Raw genomic sequence first — 24,899 nt, 5'->3', positions numbered from 1 at the left:
AGTAGTCAAGCAGGAAGGTGACTCGGGCATGAGTGACCATGAGTATAGCCCCTCCGTCTAGGAACTGGCACCACTGGTGCACAATACAACATTGTAGAAGGGCCCTCCTAGCTACAACTGCTGCCTGCTCTTCAAGTCTAGGACCCCAAAATTGTACAATTATAATCCCCCATTTCTAATTCCTGGGCTCTGGCTGCCCCTTGATCTCCATGTCCCTTCTTAATGTAATGCCATAGCCCCCCTTCCCATATAGAGCTACAATACAAAGCCCCTATTGTGTGCTAGATAGCCTAGGGCAGGCGTGGGAGCAAACGCCAGCTGGATCCATTACCGTCAAGCAGAGCATGCAAGATTTGAACATCCCCAAAGCAGAGATAGCTTTGAATCCTGCCCACTCTTGGATTGGGTGTGTGCTTGCTTGGGAAATAGGGGAGCCTTTCCTCCAGTGCTCTTAATAATGAATTGAACTGAACAGGCCGTAGTATTCTGCCCTGGTCATTTGCAATTTCAAAAAATTTTTCTCTTCTGCATAGGACCCCTGATTCTTTTTTTAAATATAAAAACACTCATCTCTGTGTCTTCTAATGTTCAATAGACATATCAAAACAACTGGCAGATGAGGGTGGCGCAATTATGCCTTTGCCAAGGTTAGCACAGGGCTCTGTGGCTCCAATTCCACTTCCATCCTGGAAACGCTCGAGACAGAGCCAGGAACTGCAGATTCAGTGATTCATGGTGCCCCCACCTCCAATTTCCAGGGATGGCCTGGCACTCCCAGGTTGCAACAACCAGGGCTGCCTTTCCTTCCTGATGCTATCGTGGATGGAAGCGAGCAAGCAGAAGGGCTAAAAAGGAAAGGGAGGAAGCAGCTGCTGCCACTTCATTTCCTGCTCCACTGGTATGCCTAAAGGTAAATACTTGTCCCCACCCACCCCACATGCTAACCTGGCAGTTGGGAGCATCTGAGGACAAGACCATTGTGCGTTCCTTCAACTATAACGAAACACCTAGCTGAAAGTGTTGCTGGACCAGAGATGACTTCACTCATAACTTGTTTTTACAAGACTTTGTATCTCACTTGAGCACAAGACAATTAGGCCAAACTGCTAGGGATTCTGATTTATTGGGAAGAAGAAAATATGCTGGAACATGCTATCCGGTGGCTTTGGCAACTACCAAGAAATTAAGCTTTGTAATACGTCTAGAATCCAGGCTCTTGATTTCCTGATTGTTTAGGAACTGGTACCAGAGGTACACAACAAAATGCCGAAAGAAAGTGAGGATGAAGAAAGGTGATGACTATTTCAACAGTGCAGAAAAACTTAAGACAACTACAGGTAGTCCTCAACTTACAATCACAATTTAGCCCAAAAATTCTGTTGCTAAGTGAGACAGTTGTTAAGTAAATTTTGCCCATGTGATGACCTTTCTTGCTACAATTGTTAAGTGAATCACTGCGGTTGTTAAGTTAGTAAAATGCTTGTCAAGTGAATTTGGCTTCCCCATTGACTTTGCTTGACAGAAGCTGACAAAAGGTGATCGCATGACCCTGAGACACTGCAACCGTCATAAATAGGAATCAGTTGCCAAGCATCTGAATTTTGGTCACATGACCATGGGGATTCTGCCATGATCCTAAGTGTGAAAAACAGTCATCAGTCACTTTTTTTCAGTGATATAACTTCAGTCACTAAAAGAACTGTTGTAAGTCAAGGACTACCTGTTACAGACAGACATTGTCCGAGAACGATATTTGAGAGAAGGGGATACGGTGGCAGATTAATAGGAAGTAGGAAATAACATGCTAGAACCAGGACGATAAAAATGGAAAAATAGAATGCGTTTGCTTACAGCGTAAACTGATATGGCACTATGTATCTCCTGTTCATTTCAGTGAAGTTTACTCCTGAAAAAATAATGCTATTTCACCTAAGAAGATTATAGACGAAGAGCTAATCATTTAAAGGTGGACTACTTGCAATCACAGCATGCAACTGGCCTAATTTCACAAGGTCTCTATCTGAGATCACGATCATATTTCTGGCAGAACAAGCTTTCCCTTCTATGGTAAATTATTGGACAGGACATGAGGAAGAGGTGGGGGAGGAAGAGGGGGCAGAAAGAGAAAGAAAGAAAGAAAGAAAGAAGGCAATAATTGAAAAGGTGGCAAAAAAGAAAAATGGATTGGAGAAAGAATGAAGGAGGTGATCTGATTCCTGCCCATTACTGTCTTCAGACCCACCTATTACTGGAATGCAGTTCTTAATAGAAAAGCAGCTCTCCACCCAAGAAAACATTTTTTTCTCCCTTGAGGCAAAGGTGCTGAGACAAAAAAAAAATACTCCCATCCCTCGCTCTCCTGATTTATCTTGTTCCGACTTACATAGGAGAATAAAATAAACTCCATCCCGAGGAAAACATGTACTTTGAGGAATATTTCCAAAAGCGTTGGACAAACACTTATTATCCCAATAAGCTCCCAGGAAAATGTTCAACAAACCCAATCAAATTCATTCTGCAGATTCAGAAGCAGGCATTGGGTGCTACTGGAAGTGCTTCTTGGAAATGGCATGCAAATTATTAAGGATCAGTTTTGGTATGCATTTGTGGCAGTCTACGGCTTTTTTTGTGATGACATTCTTCATTTAGGTCAATTTGCTTAACTACTTTTAATGTTGACACATACTTTATCCAGCCTGCATTGAAAAAAAAGCTGTTCTCTTTTTTTCTTAATCTGTAGATAGCAAGGTCTGTTATGGGTGGGTGAATCCAAACTACATTTCTGAGGGAACAATAAATATAATACTAGGAATTATATCCTTGCACCATAGCAAACTAGGAAGTGATTTGGAAACAGTTTCCAAAGGTTCAGCTGAACTGAAGATGTTATCTAGCTGGGTAATGTAATGTCTGCATGAAAACAACCAAGCTCAGAGAGCACCAAAGACTCCACAAAGGCTCAACTGAAAGTCATTTTGAATAAAGCAAAAAAGGAATCTTTACTCATCGCTGCTTCTTTCCATTTCTATAATAGATGCTCACAAAGCTCCACACTATATTCTCCATTTTGGTTTAGGGGTAATTTCAGCAGGCATTCTGGTGAGTAAACTGCTTTTGTGTAAATCCCTTTAATTAAATAGATTGAATGTGGGTAGGCAGGCATATAATATCTGACACATTAATTCTACCACCTTCCTGAATATCACTTAAGTGATCCCCTCACGTGTGGAATCCCTAAATAGTGAGATATCACAATGATTCTGGTATATTCCAAAATATAATACTATTTATTATTATGAAGCCACAGCAGGTGAATAACAGAAAAGAATTAAGATTTGTTTATAAAAATTAACACTTTTACAATCAACATCTTGAATGCAGAAAATGACTTGCTTTATTCTTCCTAATTTTCTCATAGATTTACAGCTATTCTTTCCCCTTCAGAATGCTCAGTATTTAAGTTTAGTGGCTTCTTGATATCAGGGAAAGAAATTTCATTTAAGATGCTAAACATATCAAGATATGCGTTTAAAAAATGTACCACTCTCAGTTGTGGTTTCTGGACATTCAAATCTCATCACACTGAACATCTTCATCCAAATAATCCTATTTTTGCCGTACTCGCTTGAAAGGAGAAGTGCAAAAATTCAGCCTTACCCCCATAATCTACCGCTGCTCCTGTTTTCACCATGTATGGTAAAATATCCTAGAGTCAAGAGTTCCAAATTACTGCAATGAGACCTAGGAATTAAGAAAATCATGTGGGATTGTGTTTTATGAATTAGGTCTGCCTGATTGCTCATCTGACACTCTTTTGAACATTCCAAAGTTGGTAGCTGAAATAACAACACTATCCTGTTATAAGGGGAAGCTTTTTTTAATCTGGTGCATTTTGTTCATCTTCTACATTTGCAGCCTATTCAGGAAAGCCACTGTACAATGTCTTCGGCAGTTCTGTTTGTTGTTGTTGTTTGTTTGTTTTGGGGGGATTCAAGGCAAAGTAGACAATGGTGTCAAATGGGAAACTTTAGGTCAAAACTGGAAAGTATTATTTGTTTAGAATAACCCCTCCTTTCCTTCTTTAACACTCTGTCAGGAAGAGAAATCTTCAGTACACAACACACTCACCTTCATCTTCATCAATGGCATTCTCTGTTCTCATTCTTACCTATCCAGCTATTAGTGTAAACTCCCACTTTCAGGATTTAAACTGCAAAATACTTATTGCAACTCATAACTTCTACCATGAATTGAGACACGTTGCATCTGAGAGTCACCAACATGAATTTGTAGTCACTGGGCATTGGGCACAACTCGAATGGGACTTTACTAGCACTTAAAAGTACCTTGACAGCTCATCAGAGGTATCTTTACCTCTTAAGTGACTTAGATGACACCAAGTGTGCTCTATCTTCCTGCCACCCTCTGGCCCTCACCTATCCAGTTTCTCTCCAAAGGCCTTTCTCCCGCAAATAACAAAATGTTTCCAATTTCCTCTAGGGCACCAATTTATGGTGTGTATGTATTGCCAAGCTTACTCATTGTTAAGCTACATATTGTTTGATCTCCTTCCGCCCTTCCACTTTGAAGAACAGTCATCAGTAGTTACTATGGATACACTGATGTCACTGTGGAGGATGGGACTTAGTGATGTTCACAAGACAAGAAATCAAGCCAGTTTCTCTGGAATCAAGTCATATCTGTGGAATAACAGAGTGATTATGCTTGACAAGGATTTAAAGCAGAAAATGCAAGCTCTATTTAAAAAAGATTTGATAATTGGAAAAAATATTCTTTATAAAGGGATCAGGGGAAGATGGGATAAAACTCAGTTTCAGAAAGCCTAAGTAGAGTTGGATTTGGTAATATTTTTTTGTGGGATATCGTCCCCTTAACTGTTTGTACAGGATGATTGGAAGGATGGCAAAATTATAATTTAGAAGACCAATCAATTCAGAAAATATATCAAAGTTTCATGCTCTTTTTTTGCTCTGAGGTTTAGCCATAAACTCAAGAACCTATGAATAATCTGCAGGTGCCAGGTCTATATATGTACTGAAGCGAATACGCATTGTTTTAAGGAGGAGATCATTTGAATACTCATTATAGACTTTTTAGGAAAAGGGAAGGGGGGATATAAGTAGAGCAAATAAATAAGGTGATTCAGTTTAATGGAAACAACAACTAAACTATTAGCCCGATACAAGCTGATCAGGGCTTTTGCTGATCAGAGGCTATATATAATAGGATGATACAACCAAGTAAATAAAGTGGTCATGCACCATGGATAAGAGATGTTCTGGGTGTTAGTCCTTGTTGTGGTGTTGGTGGTATTATTATTAATAATAATACTTATAACTAGATTAAGCAAATTTAGTGCCTGTGCCTGAGATTTTATAAAATAAGTTGTTCCTTACCTCAAAAAAGCAGCAGACATAAGTACAGTGGCCTCCTGAAGCCTGCAGAAATAGAATCTGAAGCACCTTCAAACCCTAGGACATGTCAGATGTCTCTCCTTGGCCACTTTCTTTCTAAGAGGATAGAGTGACATTTCAACCTCAGTTCTTCAATGTTGTTTCGGAGAAGTGACTTGTCTACTACCGCCTATCTAGTAGCTGAGGTAGGCAAAGACCATTCTAGACCAGGGGTGTCAAACTTCCGGCCCACGGGCTGGATGTGTCACGTGATTTCTCTGCCCCAGCCCAGTTTAGCAAAGGGCAAAAAAGTCCCAATACGTCACGTGACAATGCCTTGACGAAGCAAGTTTGACACCTCTGATCTAGACTCTCCTCATTTATGTTCAACATCACAACTTCTATGCCAGAAAGATGACACCTGCACTCTTCATAAAATCATGTGAAAAAAGCAGAAATTTATTATATAAAAATCTTTTCTAAAACTCCCGATTTAAAAAATCAGTTTTAGGATTTTTTTCCAGAAAATTTTTTTCTAGATAAAAATGATCATTCCCTCTTCCAAAGGAAGAAAATGGGAAATACAGACTTAAACATGAATGTTTATTCGCCCCAGCTGCCAAGATTTTATAGAGAAAGCCACAATGTTTAAGTTGATGCAAAACAACAATTTGTTTGCAATGGAGTTTGCTGTCTGTTAATACACTATGATTCCCTAGTGTACCTGCTAAGCCATCAAAATGTTATTTGAAAAGTTTCTCGTGGATACTGAATGTGTATATATTTTATAGCGGCTTAATCAACTTTAGAAAGTTGAACAGGCACAGTAAATTGTAATCTATTATATGGCACATACTTTGGATAACAGAGCCACAATGTTATTGCATGAATTGGTCCCAGAAATGAAAAATGTGCTGAAAATAAAATATAGTAACATGTCTAAGGCAATGCGACAACATTGTTTATATAAAGGAAAGAAGAATTTAAATTTGTTCCCATTCCTTTTCTACATTTAATACAAGTTTCTTCCCTGGAAGCTGAGATTTTGCTCTGAAGGCAAGTGCCAAATTCAGAAGCAGGGATAGTTGTCTGAAAGAAAGGAAATTACCTCCACATTCTTACAGATTTTGTCTATTTTAACAATATGTGGGTATTTTATGCTACATATTTGGGTATACGCTGTCTTAGTCAGTAGGTCTCATTGAAACAAAAAATAATAAAATACAATTAAGCCACGTTAACGGATGGTCACCTGGAAAAAAGGGCATTGGCAACAATAGGACTTACTTCCAAGTAAGTAATGTCTGGAGCCATTTCTTATCTCCCTACAACACCAACTTTTTACCTCCCTACAATACCAAAATCTGTGGGACATACATCTTGTTGAAAGCACAGCAGGGCGCAAAGGATGTTGGCACATTTAATTTGCTCCAGATGGCAACCACCATTTTGTGCTGGCTGCCCATACTCCGTGCCTGCAATAACTACAATATTCCTTTAGGTACAAATACTGCAGAAAACATTGCACTGAAAATGTTCAGATACTTCAGCTACAGAATTAGAGGGTGTATGGAAATCTCACTTTGAAGACCTAGGGCCATATAAATTTTAGACTCAGGATTCTAGAATAAGGTCCTGCATGTATAATTCGATCAAAGCATTTATGCATTTATAAACCATGGAACCATGGAATAAAAATCATTTTTTTTAAAGATTAAGTCATACATGAATGGAGTGGTAAGCTTGTATGTGCAAGTGCCAAGAATAATACCCTATTTTGCCCTCCTACATGAAGGCAAGCCTAGCTCTGTCAGTGAATTGATAATTTGTGTCTGGCGTTTACAAGTACGGGTTAACACATAATGGAGTTTCTCCTGCATAGAAAAAGCCAGTATGTCAGAAAGAAGTCTAGACTGGAAAGGTTCTTCAAAAATAAAACTCTCATTTTCTATAATGAGAGACTGTTTGCTTTTGGTATTATCAGGCAAACCCTCACCTAGAGTACAAGGGCCAAAACAAACACCTTAGCTAGAAGTAGATTAATATTCTATGTATGCTCCTACGTATTCATTTATATTCAAAAGTTGCCAATCTTCTTTTGTAGTTTCAGATCTAAAGACTTGCTATTGAGTTGCATTCTAGTCTGCGGTAGTAATTATAGAGAATCAGGTAATGTAAAGATTTCTCTGCCAGTTTAGACCAAATTAATTCAACACCATTTCCTTCTCCAAGCCAATCATCACAGACTGGCAGTGTGGCAGTGAATTCTGCTAGGCAGCTAAACAGTTAAATGTTTTCTAACCTGGTGCCACCACAGTTGTAGGGTGGGATTTATAAGCCAACACACCTAGAAGCTTCAGAACTGGAATTCAGCACCCTCAGAATGGAATTACCACATAGCTTTGCAAGGCAGATTTCCACTGAAAATAAGTGGCTGGCTTGTGGTCCCCCTCTGAGCTTAAAAGAATCTATACACAAGAGAAATCAATCACATATTTTTTTAAAAAAAAATCTTAAATAATTCTGACAATTTTATTTTCAGACATGACACTCAACCAACAAAGACCTTTCAGAATAATTCAGTCGTTACCCATTTCAAATATAGTCATCACCCTAGAGGCCAGCCTTATTTAAAAACAAAGGCTGATCCATCATGTTCCATTAAAAGTTCCCATTCACAGCTCTATCCACCTCCACCACACTGACTCTCCAGAAATTCCAGAGATATATTAACAAAAGCAAGGATTTAACATACCGCCCATAATGAAAGGTATGATGGAAGCTGTGATCCACAACACCTGGAAAGTAAGTTCGAGGAAGACGACAGCCAATTTTTTGTTTTGTTTTGTTTTGTTTCTTTTGCAAGCAGATCTCAGGACCAGTGAAAGAATACTATTTTAATGTGTGGTAGATGTAGTCTTCCACCAGCTCTCCCCTCTCTGGTTTCACCTTGATCTGCTGAACAAAGAGCAGACAGCCCATGGCTCAGCTGAAGAGCTCTTGTTTAAATATATCACAAACCATTGTTACTCATGCTATACACAAAGCTCCCAGAGTTACACCCCAAGATCTCTTCCAGTTGAGATCCTCTAAGACAGGGGTCTCCAACCTTGGCAACTTTAAGACTTGTGGACTTCAACTCCCAGAATTCCTCAGCCAACTTTGCTGGCTGAGGTATTCTGGGAGTTGAAGTCCACAAGTCTTAAAGTTGTGCTTTAAGGAATATATCTCTGAGTTATCCCATTGTTCAAGGGTATACAGTATTACCTTCTCCATAGCAAAGTCATTTTATCCTAGCCAGAAAATATAATGAGAATGTAATAGCAGTGCCCTGGATTTACACTACTGAAATTGCACTCCAAGCTGGCTGTGCATCAATATTTGAACTACCCTGCAAGTCACCTGCAGCTTCTAGCCACTGGGTGGGGTTTAACACAGGGGGAACGGTATTGAGCAGTCACTCATTCTTACTGCAGTTCAGTCGTAGTCACTGATCATAACAGTTGCAGGTGCCAATTCCTCCCTTAAGGTTTATGCTGTAGTTAACTAAGCTGTTAGAGCCCACCCACCCCCACTCCAGGGGCAAGATTTATACCTGCAGAAGAGATAGCATTTGTTAAAGATATTGTACTATAGTTCAATTTGGTGTAACCTGTGGAAGGTAAATAAAATCATCCTGAAGTCCAGGATGGCTTCTTCTGACTTTATAAATACTTCTTTTTGACAACAGCAATTACATTCTCCAGGGATGTTTCAATCAAGTCACAATCCTGGCATTTTCTTGTAATCTCCCATCCAATACTAACCAGCCCTCACCCTGTTTGCCTTTCCAAGACCAGTCAAGGTAAATAATATAAATATGAGGGAAGAGAAGGTAATAGGTGTTATCTGTTGATTCAATCATGAATTTGGAAGAGTTGTATAATCTTATGGATTTATCAATGTTTTTCCAGGTAGGAAAAACATTGGTTTTTTCCAAGGTTCTCCTTGAACCTTGCAAAAATGCAAGAAGCAACCTGTCACTTGCAATGTTTGAGGCAAAGGCCAGAAGGAAGCCTAATACTACACACACACACACACACCCCTACTGCAGTGACTACCCATCAATCTGATCAACCTAAATGAGTTTTAGCAGAGCACTTTTGAGAATGGAAGCCACTAGAAGACAAGGATTGGCCCGTAAGTACATCTGGCAGGGTTAACCTGAGCAGTGTATGCAAATAATTAAAAATACACAATGTAGTTTCTATTGCTCAAGTCCCAGTTCTCTTTTTTAAGTATGCTAATGAAGGAAGGGGCTGCAGGACTATGGCCAGTTTGATGTCATGCTCGATTAGATAGGGCTGAGCCTAGTCCATGTACCAAGATCTGAAAGACCCCTGAATGTATTTCCTGAGCTGCATGCATCATGCCACTAGCTGTGGTTTATTTTACTTAGACAACTCCATTATCAGCATACAAGAAGTGGTAGGCACAGAGGCTCCTAAAGCCTAAGCAGGGCAGGGCAGGGCAGGGGCATACCTAGACTTAGCTAAGACTGCTCTTGAAACTCCATCCAAGTAGATGAAGTTGTCCAATACTGAATCAGGTAACATTTTCTGTAGGATCAGAACCCAGCCTTACTCTCTTCATTAACCACGTGTGATTTTTTTTTTAACCTGGATCTTTCCAAACACAATTTGATCTGAGTTTCTCCATATTGAAGGCATCATAGGCCACTTCCCAGTTTGGACCAGCCCTGGAACTGGGGCAGGAACCAGACTCCAAAGCTATCCTGCCAAAGAAAAACAAGAACAAGTCTTCTTAATCATTGCTTCTGTCAAACATAGGAAAGAAATTGGGTCTAATGCGTAATTTCTATTTGGGACATATGAACCCAAGAAATCTTGACAATCTTGGGAACAGTTTTCTGGCAAAAGATCAGAAAAGATGGAGGAGATTGTGACTGATGGGAGGACAGGGAGGGGGAGAAAGGGTCTGCAAACCCTACTTGGTTAAGCTTCCAGCTCTGGGAATTCCTCTGTTCTCAATTATTTGCAGACATGGGAACTCTTCCTGGTTCCCAGGTCCAGAAAGGAAAAATAGTAGTTTTCAGGAGCCCATTGGAAACCCTTGAAATCTCACAAGCTCCCCATCTCTGACACATGATCTTGGCCAACACTGTGACTCAGAGCAGGTTCCTTGGTCCAGATTATTAGAATATGCATTAGAACATGAAACCAGGGGTGTCCAAGCTTGGTGACTGAAGCCATGATCGGCTGGGGAATTCTGGGATTGGGGTTCCATAAGTCTTCAAGTTGCCAACGTTGGACATTCCTGCATTAAAACCAAATTGCGCTTCAGAAGAAAAATGTGCCAACTGAATTGGCTGGCAAGAGAAACAGTCCCTTCAGCATAGTGAAGGCATGATGAAAGAATAAACAATTATTTCTGATGGTGCGCTTTGAATTTTCTCGTTAAACTGGTTTTGCAGGTTTCAGAAGCACAGCAAAAACACTTGCAGAACCACAGTGGGCAAAGTCTCACAGACTTAAAAATGGCATCGCCCTTCAGGACCTGGGTATAAAGAAAATGCCTCTCAAGAGCCAGGTTGCCTTCGATGGTTCTCCGGCAAGGAGGGGGGGCACTGGAGTGTCAGCCTGCCCCGTTCTGTCTTTAATTTTCTCCAACAGTCGCAATTTTAGCAGGGTTTTGCCTTCTTTTGATCTGGCGCATGCCATCCAGCAAGGTTTCCTCCGCCTTCCGTCGAACCAGCCCCGCGGACATGCCAGCTGCAGAGAGATCTGGGCTTCTTAGGAAAGGCCGTAGAGGCTCGTGGCTCGGGCTCAGCATCCTGAACTGAGACGGCGACGAGACGGGAAGGGAGAGGAGAGCCGATTCTGCAACCTCTAGCAAAAGAAAGAGAGCTAGAAGTCTCCGCTCGCTCAAACGCCCCGTCTCTTCCCCCCCCACTTTCCCGGATGGACGCGGTTTCCCTATTTATCCACAATGACTCAACCCTCCACCCTCGTGATTCGTCGGTAACCTTCAAGAGCAAACAGAAGCCAAGCGGCCGGAGAAGCTGCTGCTTTGATCTGCCAGCTCTTTGTGCAGGGCCCGGGGAGATGGCGAGGAGGAGCGTTTCCCTTTCGGCTCCCGGTTGACGCCTTGGTCAATCCAATATTACCAACCGGTGCGAGAAGGCGGGTCGGGCTATCTCTGCATGGCTGACCTGGAGATGTGGCCGTTTAAAAGTAGAGATGGTGGCCAATCGCGGTTACTTGGTGGGTTGTATACGTTTGTCACCTTTGCAGAGGGCCGGCATTAGAGCCGGCATTGGGTGACCCCTTTTTTAAACTAGGGGGCCCGTGCAATTCCCAACCACTTGTAAAACCAGATTCCTAGGCATTACTTAAGGCTTGCCATTGGCCTTTGCCAGGTAAAAGTAAATGTTGCTTTCTGCTCAGAAAGCAGGATAAAAGCTACCCAAGGAAGTTAAAAGAGCCCTGGCTTCTCCTTTTTAGAAAACTGACCCGGTGCACATTGGAGTTTGCTTCAACTGCTTGTGGGTAGCTGTGCAACTGTCAGGCTGGGTTCCCCTTTTCTGTTGTTTTTATATGCATAACCATTTCAGGCTTATTCAGCCTGACTTGTCCCATCATGCTTGAGGGGATTGGGTTTATGCTAATTTTTCAAATCCTTCCCAATACTACCTTCCCTCTGTCAACCTACCTTAGTGTGGGGAGGGGAGGCAATGGGCAGGCAGGGAGACCATCCAGCATAGCTGACAAGAATGTATGGGCAGAACTTCCTTCTTGGCAGAGGAAATAAATAGGACCCCAAACATCAAGAGTGGGAACTTGTCTTTTTTGCTGGTTGTGAAGAAGGGGGGTGGGTGGGGCTTGAAAAGCTTCCCATCCCACATCAGCACTTGTCCTATCAGGCTGCTGAGAGGTCCTGACTTTCTACCTGATAATACCCTGGAATAGCGATTAGCCACCAATAGTAGCACATTGCAATATAAAGTGAATTTCCTGACTTGCTCCAATCAACACCTCCAATTGCCTGGAAGGAGAAAATCACAATGTCTCCATGCTTTCACAGAAGGCACTCCAATTTAGCAGGATCAGTAGTCGTAACATTCTCGTGATATAAACATGCTCGGAGGCACCTGGGAATACATGTCCCATCCCAGGGGAATCCCTGCTTTTGGTCCTTTGTTGTAGGATGTGGAGCAGCACAATAGCTGGAAACCCTGCAGCATCCGAGAGGGGGAAAGGTGCCCTCATTTAACTAAGCCTAAAGCCTCCTCTGAGTTCATTTCAACACTTGTTGACCTTGTAGTTTTGTTGGAAGCAGTTTGCCATTGTCTTTTTTTCAAGTTCCCTCTCTAGCCTACAGGAAGCCTTTTATCTAAGTTATGATCAAGTCCAATTCTACTTAATTCATGAGTCACAATAATGAGGGGAAATTGCTGGTCAGCTACTCCTATAATTCTTGATTTAAAAAAAAACACCAGAATTAGCAGTATTTTTGGGCTTTTATTTATTTATTTATTTTATTTATTTGTCACAACAATATATATAAGCATAAGCATGAAATAACTATACGATATATAAGCATATATATAAGCATAAGTATGTTTATTTTATAAATAAACATATTTGTTTTATAAATTTATTTTATAAATAAGTGTCTTATTTGACTGCTAATTCCGGGCTTTGAGGTTAGATTCTTTTCAGACTTTCTGGTCAGGATAAAAGATTCTTTCAAGGTGAAAGGGCTACTGTCAAATAAAATGTAAAGAGCCCTTGAATTGAACTCAATTCGTGACCAACCAACAGGAGATTGTTTGCTGTTGTCTTCCGTTAGCCAACAACCATAGAATTCCTACATGGTCCCCATCCAAGTAGGGATCAGGGGCACCCCTGCTTAACTTCTGAAATGTACCAATCAAATACTAAAAAGCTTTTCCTCTAAAGATGCTCATTGTTGGAGATAATGAGAAGACACTGACGATCTTTGCAATGATATTTTGCAGACAATAGAGATAAATTCGAGAGTGTTTCCTATTCTTTTTTCTGAAGGATATTTCTTTAACAACACTGTCCTCAATATTGGCTGTAGGCAATTTTATATTCAGCTGCTTCATCTATGGAATTTTGATTGGGATCGAAGGAGATGAAAGGGCAGAAAAGAATATTTCCATAGCTGCTCAGAGACAATCTTTGGCTTAGTAGAGTTAGGCATTTTTCATCTCCCTAGGACATAATGGCGCTGCTTTGAAATGAACAATACAACAGGGAATACTTCCAGCTACTTTTGTTGTCATTTTCTGAGTTCCTTTAGAGTTGTTCATGACCTTCCTCATCTTTTGTCATCATTGCAACTCCAAACTGACCAGCATTAGGAAAAGCAAAACTGTATTTTTAATCCTTTAAAAGGAGATTTCTAGGCTTGAATGCTGCTTCTTTGCTGCCTCCTTTAAAATGACCTCAGGGGACCAACACTGGCAATTCAGCTAGAAGTTTCAGTCCATCCCTGTTCTGGAGTGGGCCAGATTCCACGAGGCTGGCTTAGATATGTTCTATTGCACATGGGATGATTCCAACATTTTCATTCCATCAAGTAATCTTCTGCCTGCACCTGTACTACTACTGTGTATTTGAGTTCACAAATCATCATATTTTGTGGTTTTTTGGTTTCACTTAGTACAAAGTATATCTCCAGCCATTTGTGAATTCTTTTATGGCTCAGAATCATGTATGAGCCAGCCACTGTGGGTTAATCAGTAAAGGGTAGTTTGACAAGCCATTATTTTTTTATAATTTTTAATTATAAAGTTGCTTATAATAAGAAATGTTATAATAATACATTGCACAAAATAGCTTCTTCATCATAACACATTTCATAAAATAGTGTCTATATTTCACAATCCTATAATAAGCTGATACAGTTTTTTAAACATCCTGAATATTCAAAATGAATATTTGTTTTGTCATTTATAAAAGAGAAAAAAATCTTGCAAATCACAATTTAATTATGATTTCTTACCTTGGTTTTTAAACATAATTTTTATCAGAGACTTTCCCAATTGGTGAAATCTTACTAAACCCCTTTTTCTATAGAAATGATAATAGATATTTCCAACAGTGGGTCATTTTGCTCTTAAAAAGCATTTCTTGCTTTGTAACTTTTTATTCCTTCCACCAAATAGATGTAATAATTCTAAAGTTGGTGAGATTTCAATCCTTTGGTTATTGATATTATTAACGGGTTCCTTTTTATTGCATTCCTACCAAAGATAGAAGAAAGGTGGTTTTTTTTCTTATTGCAGTTGTATGTGAGATTCTTACATATAAATGCCTGTGATGTAACAATTTAAAATATAATTCTCAATTAGCAATTGCCACATTGCATCATCCAAAGGCTTGGCTAAATCTGACTCGCAACTCCCAAACATGAGGCTTACCTCTATTTCCTTGCAAGAAGTAGCACTAATGTTTTGATACCATATCTTTGGATTTCTTGAAATTGGATTGTGTATTAGTGAGTGAGGTCTGAAAGCATCTTTCTCCAAAATCAACCCTTCCCAGTTTGAATTGTCCCAATATGTTGGATAGCTAACTCATATTTTAGATCCGGGTGCCAAGTGGTAATGCTAACTGGGACCTCTGAGAACTGAACCCAGGAGAGGGAAAGATTGAGGAAATCTTCCTGGGATCCAGTAGCCATAAGATTGAGTCAGGATGCCAACAAATCAGTTAAAATACTGCAATGCTCTCTACATGGGGCTCCCCTTGAAGGGCACCCGGAGGCTTCAGTTAGTTCAGAATGCGGCTGCGCGGGTGATAGAGGGAGCCCCTCATGGCTCCCATGTGACACCTCTCCTGCGCAGACTGCACTGGCTACCTGTGGCCTTCCGGGTGCGCTTCAAGGTTTTGATAACTATCTTTAAAGCGCTCCATGGCATAGGGCCGGGCTATTTACGGGATCGTCTGCTGCTACCGAATACCTCTCACCGACCCGTGCGCTCTCACAGAGAGGGACTCCTCAGGGTGCCGTCAGTCAGGCAGTGCCGTCTGGCGACACCCAGGGGAAGGGCCTTCTCTGTGGGGGCTCCCACGCTCTGGAACGAACTTCCCCCAGGACTTCGTCAACTTCCTGACCTCCGAACCTTCTGCCGCGAGCTTAAAACACATCTATTCATCTGCGCAGGAGTGGACTAGATTTTAAAATTTTAAATTGGTTTTAATGGGTTTTATTATGTATACTCTTATTTTAAATTATTTGGCTATTTGGAATAAGTTTTTTAATTGATGTTTTATTGTATTTATATGTACATTTTTTATCTGCCTGTGAACTGCCCTGAGTCCCTAGGGAGATAGGGTGGTATAAAAATTCGAAAAATAAATAAATAAATAAATAAATAAATAAATCAACTCACCCCAAACTTAAAAGGGAAACAATATTTTTCAAACTAACTAATCTCTGATCCTCAGACAAGAAGCAGTGTACAGGGACAATTTCAACTGGGAGAAAAAAGTTAAAAAAACAACAAAAACCAACCATGTTGAATTTTATATTGGATCAGCTATTGCTTTGCACACCTCTTTTGGCAGTATCTTTTCAAATTGTAAGAACCGGTGTGATTGAAATGAATGTGGTTATATTTTACTTTATTGTGATATTCTCAGCTGTCAATCCTGATTTTCTTATATTTGTTCTGCATAAATCATTCCTCCTCCTTGAGTTGGCAGAAGATTTGGGGATTGACTGCCTTTTGCCTTTTTTTCTTTTTTAAAGAAAATATTTTTTTGGAAGAATCATTCTTCTCGTTTTTACTACCTTTCTAAAGTCTTCAGAATCTGCATGGCTTTTACTGAGAAATTTTACCATATTTAGAGAAAGCATGTATTTAAGTCAAGATTCCTCAGGCTTAGCCCTTCCGATGGTATGGAATTTCAGAATTCCCCAGAAAAATATCTGAAAGCCAAGAGAATGTGCAGCTCTTCCAGAAAATAGCAATGCTTATCCTTTAGCAACTGTGTATAAGGTTTTTAAAAATTAAATATGGGGTGGAGGGAAAGAAAAGATTTAGAAATTGAGGTTTCATATTTTGCTCCCGTAGCAGTCCAGATCTGGATTCTGCTACTCCTCCCACTCCGTCTGCTGATTCCTTTTAAAAAGCCATTTGCACAAATGCTCTTTGTGAGAAAGGTATTTTACTAGCTTGGTGCAGTTCATTCCCAGGCCCTAGAGCAACATGAAATCAATTCTCAAATAAAATAAAATATATACGGTAAGCATTAAAGTATGCACAATTTAAGCCAAGAGAGAGACTGCGACTCCAGTTCAAAGTCCTATACACTGATGGCTGCCCTTGTGACTTTTTTGATACTCCCCACCCCAACAATGCTCCCATCCTTCCCTATTTTCTTTCCTAAAACTTGGAGATGATACATAATTGTTCAACTAAGAAAGCATTCAGATTTATTTGGGGGAGTCTGTATTTTCAATCACCCACCTTGAACAGCATTTGCTGTTCAAAAACGAGCCTTTTATTTTAAAAGTGCTCGGAAAAAGGAATTGCTCGATATCACATTATAATGTTCCAGACTGCCCCACACTTTTCAAACATAAATAATACATTTTAGGAGAGTGGGCCCTGTGATGGGATAGCTTCCATTGCCATAGAAAAGGGTGGGGAGAAGGGGAAAAAAAGCACTTGGAAAAGATTGCATTATTTATGGGCAGCTCTTCCTGTCTTCAGACCTATCCCAGAGGCCTTGTCAAAGGCCATTGTGCACAAAAGAAGAATAATCTTTTCCTTTATAGGATATTCCCTCACACAATTAGATGGTGCTACTTTTTCCCCTTGTAATGTTTGAGGTATTCAGTCATTCGCCTTGCCTTAGCTACTCTTCCTGACAGTTTTGCAAATTTGAGTGCTGACAGATCGCAAAGCTGCAGTGGGCTTTCAGCTTTCTGCATACTTGGGAGGAACATAATGAAAGGCCCTGTTAACCAGGAACAGTCCAATCTGAACTGCAGACCAAGCCAAAATAGGCAGTCAGCAAAAGAATCTTCCATCAACTTGGAGCTCTTCAGACTGAGTGGATCCTCCACCCAGCAGATGGGAATAATAGGGCTTGTAGTTCAAGGGATACCTCTTAAGCCTACCATGTGTGAAGAAGGCTGAGCTTTCAGAGAAAGAGACAAAACGCACACTTGAGACCTTACAGCAAAATTAAGGGATTGACCATTTTTGGCTTTGAATGAAGGGCTTTCTGCCTTTTAACTGAATCCATCCTCTCTGCAAAAAAGATTTTTTTGGGGGAGGGGGAAATTCATAGTAAAATGAAATGAAATGAAATACTTGGGATGGAATCCTTATAATTGTAGGACTGCCAGGTGGTAACCTGAAGGTCCAATGTTTTGCTCTTTTAAAATATCCATGTAAAAAGATGGAAAGCAGCCTCTGTTTCTGTCTTATATTTTCCCCCAGACTTGAGGTCTGCCTGCTACATGTCATGTCTGGACTTGGCTGAGGTGAGTCGCAGGAGTTGTTCGTACTGCAAGGGGTTATTTAAAATACAACAAGCTACAACATAGACTATAGCACTTTTTGATGTTGAAGACTTCTTGAAGAGGCTCTGTGAAGGGCTTAGGAAAACCTGCATCCTAAATCTGTGCCAGAAGTTATCCTAAATTAGCCGCCATTATGTCATAGCATTTTAGTCCTCACTCTAAAATCTAATGCATTGGGTTGTGATTGCAGATCTTCTGCCTTTATGAACAGTTATTTATTCATTAGGGGTTAGCTGAGCATCAGTTGATCTCTGTGCTAGCATTCTCCAAACAGGTGTCTTTCAGATGTATCAGTCACGCTGGTTCAACATATTTGGAGGGCAATAATTGAAAATGGCGATTCATTGCTTGATACTGTAGTTGCTACTCCCATAAAGTAGATTCTAATTAAAAACCTTGGAAGAAGACACTGCCTCAGAATGCCCCTCCCCCCCGCACACACACATTCCATCTGCCCACAGCAGGATGCAATCCTAAAATCTGCAGACCGGATTGGAGATTGAAGTCCTAACTATGGAATTCTCCTGACACAAAGCCAAAATGCCTGAGAACTGGAAAATAAATTATGAGTGTGATTCTGGGCTCCATTAGAGGCTCTGCCTTGGAAGTGGGGGCAGCAGGCACTGCCTGCTTATTCCACAGAGCGCACCCTGTATTTTCAGTTGATTGTGCCCTGTCTTAAATCAGAGGTTGCGTTGGTAATAGAATCAATAAAGAGGAAGTCACAGGCAGGGATATGATGGGAAATTATAGTGGAACGAGAACATTGTGTAACTTTGAAGAGGCTGTGGTTTTGCAACCTTCTTTGTGCTCCTGGCCTCATCTAGCTCAAATATCACGGAGGTTTTGGTTCGGAAAGTTTCTCATTTAGCTGAATCAGTGAAAGCAAACTCAGTGCCTCCTCCAGCATTGCTCCCATGGTTAGCCTCACCTGGAGCACTTCAGAAACACTGATGTTCTCACAATGCATGGCAGCCTGTTCAACAGACTGTTGACCTGGTACACAAGCTTTGCTCAACCCAGTTGGGGGGCAGCTGAGAAAGCATTTTTCTCTCCCAGGTTGTGCCATGCCTAGGTTGATGCTACAGGAAGACTGTACAGACTGTACAGACTGAACTAGAAGCAGCAGCAGCCGCAGGGAGACAGAGGCCTTGGAGGAAACATTCACGCTGGTAAATGCGTTGAACCCTCTGAGCCCCACCCAGCTAGGAAGCGAGTTTCCGGAGCTGCCACACAGTCTTGGTGCTTTTGAAGCCTCTATTTTTAGGGTTGCTTTTAACTGATCAGGAATATGCTGCTTGCCCTTGACCCACTATCCGGTTAGGCTGGAGTGGTGGGCCGAGAGAGGCAGGGCCACCTCCCCAATTCCTGCGCTAGCCTCCCACAGTCTGGGAGACAAATTCACAAGGGAAGAAGGGACGGAGCAAATGCTCACCTTCCCTCTTCTGCAGAGGAACTGGGCATAGGAGCAATACTGGCATAATATCGCAAAGCCTCAACCTGCCCCACTTCAGGTGAGTCTCCTTTCACTTTCTAACCTCTCCTGCTATGTTATTTAGTATTATTGCTAAGAAACAAGGAGGGTTGAGGAAGCCCTCCAAGATATCTTCCCCCCCCACCTTCTTTGATGCTTCTCTTCTGTGGAAATCCCCCCCCCTTTGCAATTTTCTATATTTCTGAGTGGGCTTTACTTCAGGCAGTTGGCTCAGCATTGATGCCTCCCCAAGAATAGCAAGGAGACATTGATTTCCCTCTCAAAGTGTTCAATTGCATCAGGATTTCTATGGAACATGACAATGGGGACCATCTTGTGTAAGCTACATGGATGTAACAATGATGTCAAGCTTGCTAAAATATACCTATGTCCCACTGAATTCATCAAGATATACAACACTTGATACTTAGAGAGAGGTGGAGGATATGCAAGGTGCCAAACTTTTTCCCCCCAAATTTGGGAATTGCAAAACAAAAATGATTTCCAAACTATGCTGAACACAGATGAATTCTAATAATTAAAATTGTCATGTTGCAGTTTATATTTCCCTTCTTAAATGTCATGTTGGTGTAGTCTGTTGCACCTTTCATTCATTCATTCGTTTATTCATTCATTTATTCTCTTTCTCATCTCTGGGTTAGGATTTTAATATTTATCAGTGAGCAGAAAAGGGGACAGGTTTGCAGAAAATGCGAATACTTCATATTTACATTTAGAAATTATTAGAAGTGGAATTGCATGGGTCTTAGTGGGTATAACATTGCCTACATCAGCTGGATGCCTCCGCAGGCTGGAGCTTTCACTTTCCATATTGCTCTAAAAGCAAGCAACCTTTATATAGTATCAGGTAGTCTTTGACTTACAATTCGGTTAGTGACCAAAGTTATGGCACTGAGGAAAGTGACTTATGATTATTTTTCACACTTTAACCATTGCAGCATCCCCATGGTCACGTGATCAGAATTTGGACCCTTGGCAATCGGTTCATATTTATGATGGTTGCAGTGTCCTGGGCTCACATGATCACCTTTTGTGACTTTCTGACAAGCAAAATCAATGGGGAAGCCAGATTCACTTCACCACTGCCAGTGATTCATTTAACAACTGTGGCAAGAAAGACAGGTTGTAAAATGGGGCACATTTACTTAACATTCACTTAGCAACAGAAAATTTGGGCTCAATTGTGGTCGTATGTTGAGGACTACTTGCACAGCCCCAGGGCATTTACCTATCCTTTCCCTATAACAGGGGGGCCAGATGCATCACGTGCTGGCCCCAGCCCTGCCCAGTTTAGCGAAGAGGGAAAAAGTCCCAATACATCCCAGGACACCGCCGTGACAACGCGAGTTTGACACCCCTGCCCTATAACAAAGAAATCCACCACGTACATGTGCAAAATCATGGCTGAAAGGAGATCCAAATCAAGGATTCACAAATGTCTTCTATGCTCAAAGAAAGCAGAAAGAGCTTCAGGAGACACAGTAGAGTGGAATTCAGAAGCATCCAGTTAAGTCTTAAGTTATACATCGGGAATTAGGTCTGTGGAATGCTTCAGTCTCAATTCAGAAAAGGCGGTTTTAGAGAGCTTGAGAAGATGAGCATTGCCTTTGCATGCAGCTTCTTTAAGCAGCCCCTGCTTCTGAAGTACCTCCTCCAAATTTAATTGGAAGCATTGCACGGACCTATTAAAAGCACCAAGGCGGAGACAAAAACGTACGTGTAAATGAACTAGCTTACTCTTCTGATCATTAAAAAGCCTGAACCACTACAAATCATTACCAGTAAATTATAATCTACTTTTCAATTATTCCTGAAATAGAGAACATGTAGTTTAATAGGACAAACAGCTGTTCTCGTATTTAAAATGGGCAATATATTGAGCATTGGGAGTGCAATTTCCATAGACTTAACTCTAGATTATTCTTGCAGGGACAGGTGCCAGCCCAAATAAGGAGGGCTGTTAGAAAATCCTATTTGTATCCATTATTATTTTTTTATTAAAAACTGAGCTGCTTCCCAATCTAGGAAAAACTACTTTGAGATCAAATGCTTTAGAAATTAAGTTTAGTAGATAATTAAGTTTAAAAGAAGACTGCTTAGCATCCCTCTTCCCTAGGTGCAAACGTCTGGTGGTTCTCTGCTGAAAGCACGGACTGCCTCCATCCAAATAATTGTATTTTGGAATTACGTCAGGGATGAGAGAGTGTTCTTTCTGATGGGTTTTTCAGACTGCCTAAACCAATAATGATTCTTTTCCAAGCAAGATCCTCAAAGCAAGCAAATCCTGTAGCAAACGAATCTTGTAGCAAACCGTTTTGAGATGAAAGAGATGGAGTTAGAATGTCAACATCAGAACCCTTTCCATTTAGAACCAGGGCGTCTCTGTACCTCAGGGTGGAGACCTTTCGGTGTTATTTTTAACAGCTGCCCAGGATCCAGGGACAAAGTGGGGCTCTTCGTTAATTATGGGGAAGTATGTTTACATAATGGTTGCCAGGACTTTAATCAGTCTGGGAACCAACCCTTGCAGATCTGTCACACACACAAATCAAAGAGTTGATCAATTTGAATGTGACTTTCTGCTGTTATCATTGCTCCACCTTCACCTGGAAAGAGAGAGAAAACTGGGCCATGGTGGAGGCCGTTCTACTGGTAGAATGTTGCTGAGATGACTTCCAGTTTTCAGAGATGTCCCAAGTCTCTTGAGGAAGCTCTCCCTGCTAGTTTATTAGCGCTACTGCTTTTTCCAGTTTTCCAGTGAGCTCACTTCCTGGCTTTGGGACACACAGAACCTTTCTCTGCTTTTCTCTTGTTGCCCAATATGTAATTTAGTCTCCCTCCAACGAGTTGAAACTGCTCTGATAGTAACTTTCTCAGCCATTGTAAGGTTAATCAGTTCATATTTACCCACATATGCCTACGCACCCTTTCTCTCTCGGGTTAGGGTGACTTCTAGGGAGGGGTGGGTGTTGTTTCATGAGGTGCATCCCAGGTCAGAGTCTATCAACATCCGCTGCTAGTATGGCTTGTTGTAGTTTTGTGGACTTCTTGAATCTAGTGCTGTCCAAAAGCAACCAATCAGACCAGGCAAAGTTTAATATATGTAGGTGGGAGTCCCCACAGCCCACCCCACTATTGGTTTAAATAACAGCAGGAAATTGTTGTCTAAACGGCTGTATAGAGCAGGGGTCTCCAACCTTGGTCCCTTTAAGACTTTGCTGGCTGAGGGACTCTGGGAGTTGAAGTCCACAAGTCTTAAGGGGACCAAGGTTGGAGACCTCTGGTATAGAGTGTTGAATTCCCTTCTAACCACCTGATGCTTATCCCGATTCCCTAAACCCCAAACTGTATTAGCTGTACAAAGTTTTAAAAGAGAAGTCAGCCATAGGAACACTTTTAATGTAATTTGGAACTTAAGTCTATATAGTTGCCTAAAAGTACACAACTTTCTTGCAGCATAGATGTACAGCGATTTTCAAATGTCTATTCAGATAGGAATGTTGTTGTAGAAACCTGGGGGTGGGGGGATGTCTGCAAAATGGTCTTTCCTCTTTGTTGCTGCCTCAGACATCAGGGTGGATTCTTTTGAATGATAGATAGCCAGTCTGTCTGGGGATCTCAGGTCCCTTTCCTTTTCACAGGTAGCAGACTGTTCGCAAGCTAGAAGCCAAGACACCCATCCTATCTTAATCTCCTTTTCTTTTTTCTTTCTATAGTGGTGCCAATGGTGTCCCGCAGCTTCTCCTTCCTCCTGCTGCTGCCTGCTGGGGTTCCTGGTGATGTGATTTTACCTTGATGTTCAGAATCACATTGCCAGGGATTTCCAACTGTTGGCAAGCTCCTCCGCCTGTATGGAAACTCCATAAACTGAGGCTCCGGATGTCACTCGCCGAGGAGAGTCAACCTGGAGAGTGCAAGGAGTCACAGCAAGCTACCAGCTGCAGAGACAAGCGCATGGGCGTACAGGAGAATAATTGGGCAGGGAGGAGGGAATTCCTCAGACTGCATAGGGTAGGGCTTAGCTCACTTGTGAACAGCGTTTTTTTAAGCCATGTTCACAGTGGCTAAGTTCCGCCACTTGGAGTCCATTCTCTCCTCTGCGCATTCAGTCCTATCTCAGTAAGAGGGGATCCCAAGAGGACCAACTGAGCAGAAAGGAAAACACAGACATGGTCCTTCTGCAAGATTCAAAATGGCCAAGAGTATCCTGCTTGATTACAACAAAGAGAGAGATTGGGGCCAGGACACCCAGGTCCTGCTTCCTCCACAGGGCCCAAGCCTCCCGTGCCTACTGAGCTGATATTCAGTTGTTTTGGAAAAACTGGCTCAGTTCAGCAGGAACAGGAGTCCTGCCCAGGTTTCACCAGGAGCCCAACATTGGGCCCAGCGCAGGTCTTTCTCTCCCTCACCCCCGTCACCCAGACCCTTCCGTGCAATCGGGGCTGGCAATGGTTTCTCCACACTTAAACAACTCAAGAGACGGCCCCGAATTCCACAGCCTATATTGGACTGGATTGCCTGCGTTTTTTCCTCTACCGCAGCCTGGCAAGGTGTGTGTGTTTGTGTGTGTGTGTGTGCAGAGAATGGAGCCTCTTCTCCAAACTTCTGGACGAATGAGGGAGGGGAGAATAGGGAGCTGGAAAATCTCCCACATCACCTTCCCTTGCTTCAGGTAATTCAAAATGTGTATAGTATTGTAAATAAAGAATAGTGGACAAATTCACTTCTTGCTGCGAGCTTTTCACTTCTATCTGTGAAATAAAAAGAAGAGAGAGATGAAAGTTGAGGAACAGAAAGTGTGAATCTCATGTTCTAATATACCGTAATTTGTAAGGGGTGGATTTGATTTGATTTGATTTGAATCTAAATGCATGCAGTGATTTTGCTGGGCATATCTATACAGTAATCTGCTACAGCCATAAAATCTCGAAGGTTTGGCTGCCAGAAAGGAATACATAGTTGCTTTTCAGCATATGGAATGATAAATAGCTGGAAATCATGTTTGAGCCGGAGCTGTGGAGAAAGAATTAAATTTAGAGAATTCAGAGTCCACTGAGAATTTTTCTTTTGTGTTAACTGCACAGGAACAAAACAATTAAAAAGCGGGCAACCGTAAATGTTGTCACATTTAGATTTGCTGTGCCATTTAAACAGACCTCTTGGTAATGGCTGTGATCCCTTTGCTGAGAAAAGTGTCACCTGTCACTTTCTCAGTTATAAGACTACAGTTCACAGCAGGCAACAGTTCCTAGCTGACCTTGCTGGATTTCCACAAAGCTAAGCAGGGCTGAACCTTCTTGGTTCTTGGCTGGGACACCACCAAGAAGTCCTAAAAGAAAACAAATGCTTTTATCAAAAAAACAAGACACAGATGTCCGTGGAATTAATGTTAAGTTCCACCCAACTCAAAAGGTTTCAGC

The 24,899-nt window shown here is 41.4% G+C and overlaps 1 long non-coding RNA gene across 1 annotated transcript in view; it reads left to right on the top strand.

Annotated features, from left to right (window-relative positions):
* LOC131190822 (uncharacterized) overlaps positions 1–24,202 on the top strand; it is a 38,413-nt gene extending 14,211 nt beyond the window's left edge. The window contains exon 2 of the long non-coding RNA XR_009153328.1: positions 23,196–24,202. This is a non-coding gene — a long non-coding RNA (uncharacterized LOC131190822). The remainder of the gene's footprint in view (positions 1–23,195) is intronic.
* Positions 24,203–24,899: the final 697 nt, after the last annotated feature.

Source organism: Ahaetulla prasina, chromosome 2, assembly GCF_028640845.1.
Source record: "Ahaetulla prasina isolate Xishuangbanna chromosome 2, ASM2864084v1, whole genome shotgun sequence".
Classification (NCBI taxonomy): domain Eukaryota; kingdom Metazoa; phylum Chordata; class Lepidosauria; order Squamata; family Colubridae; genus Ahaetulla; species Ahaetulla prasina.
This window is presented reverse-complemented; position numbering and strand designations above follow the sequence as displayed.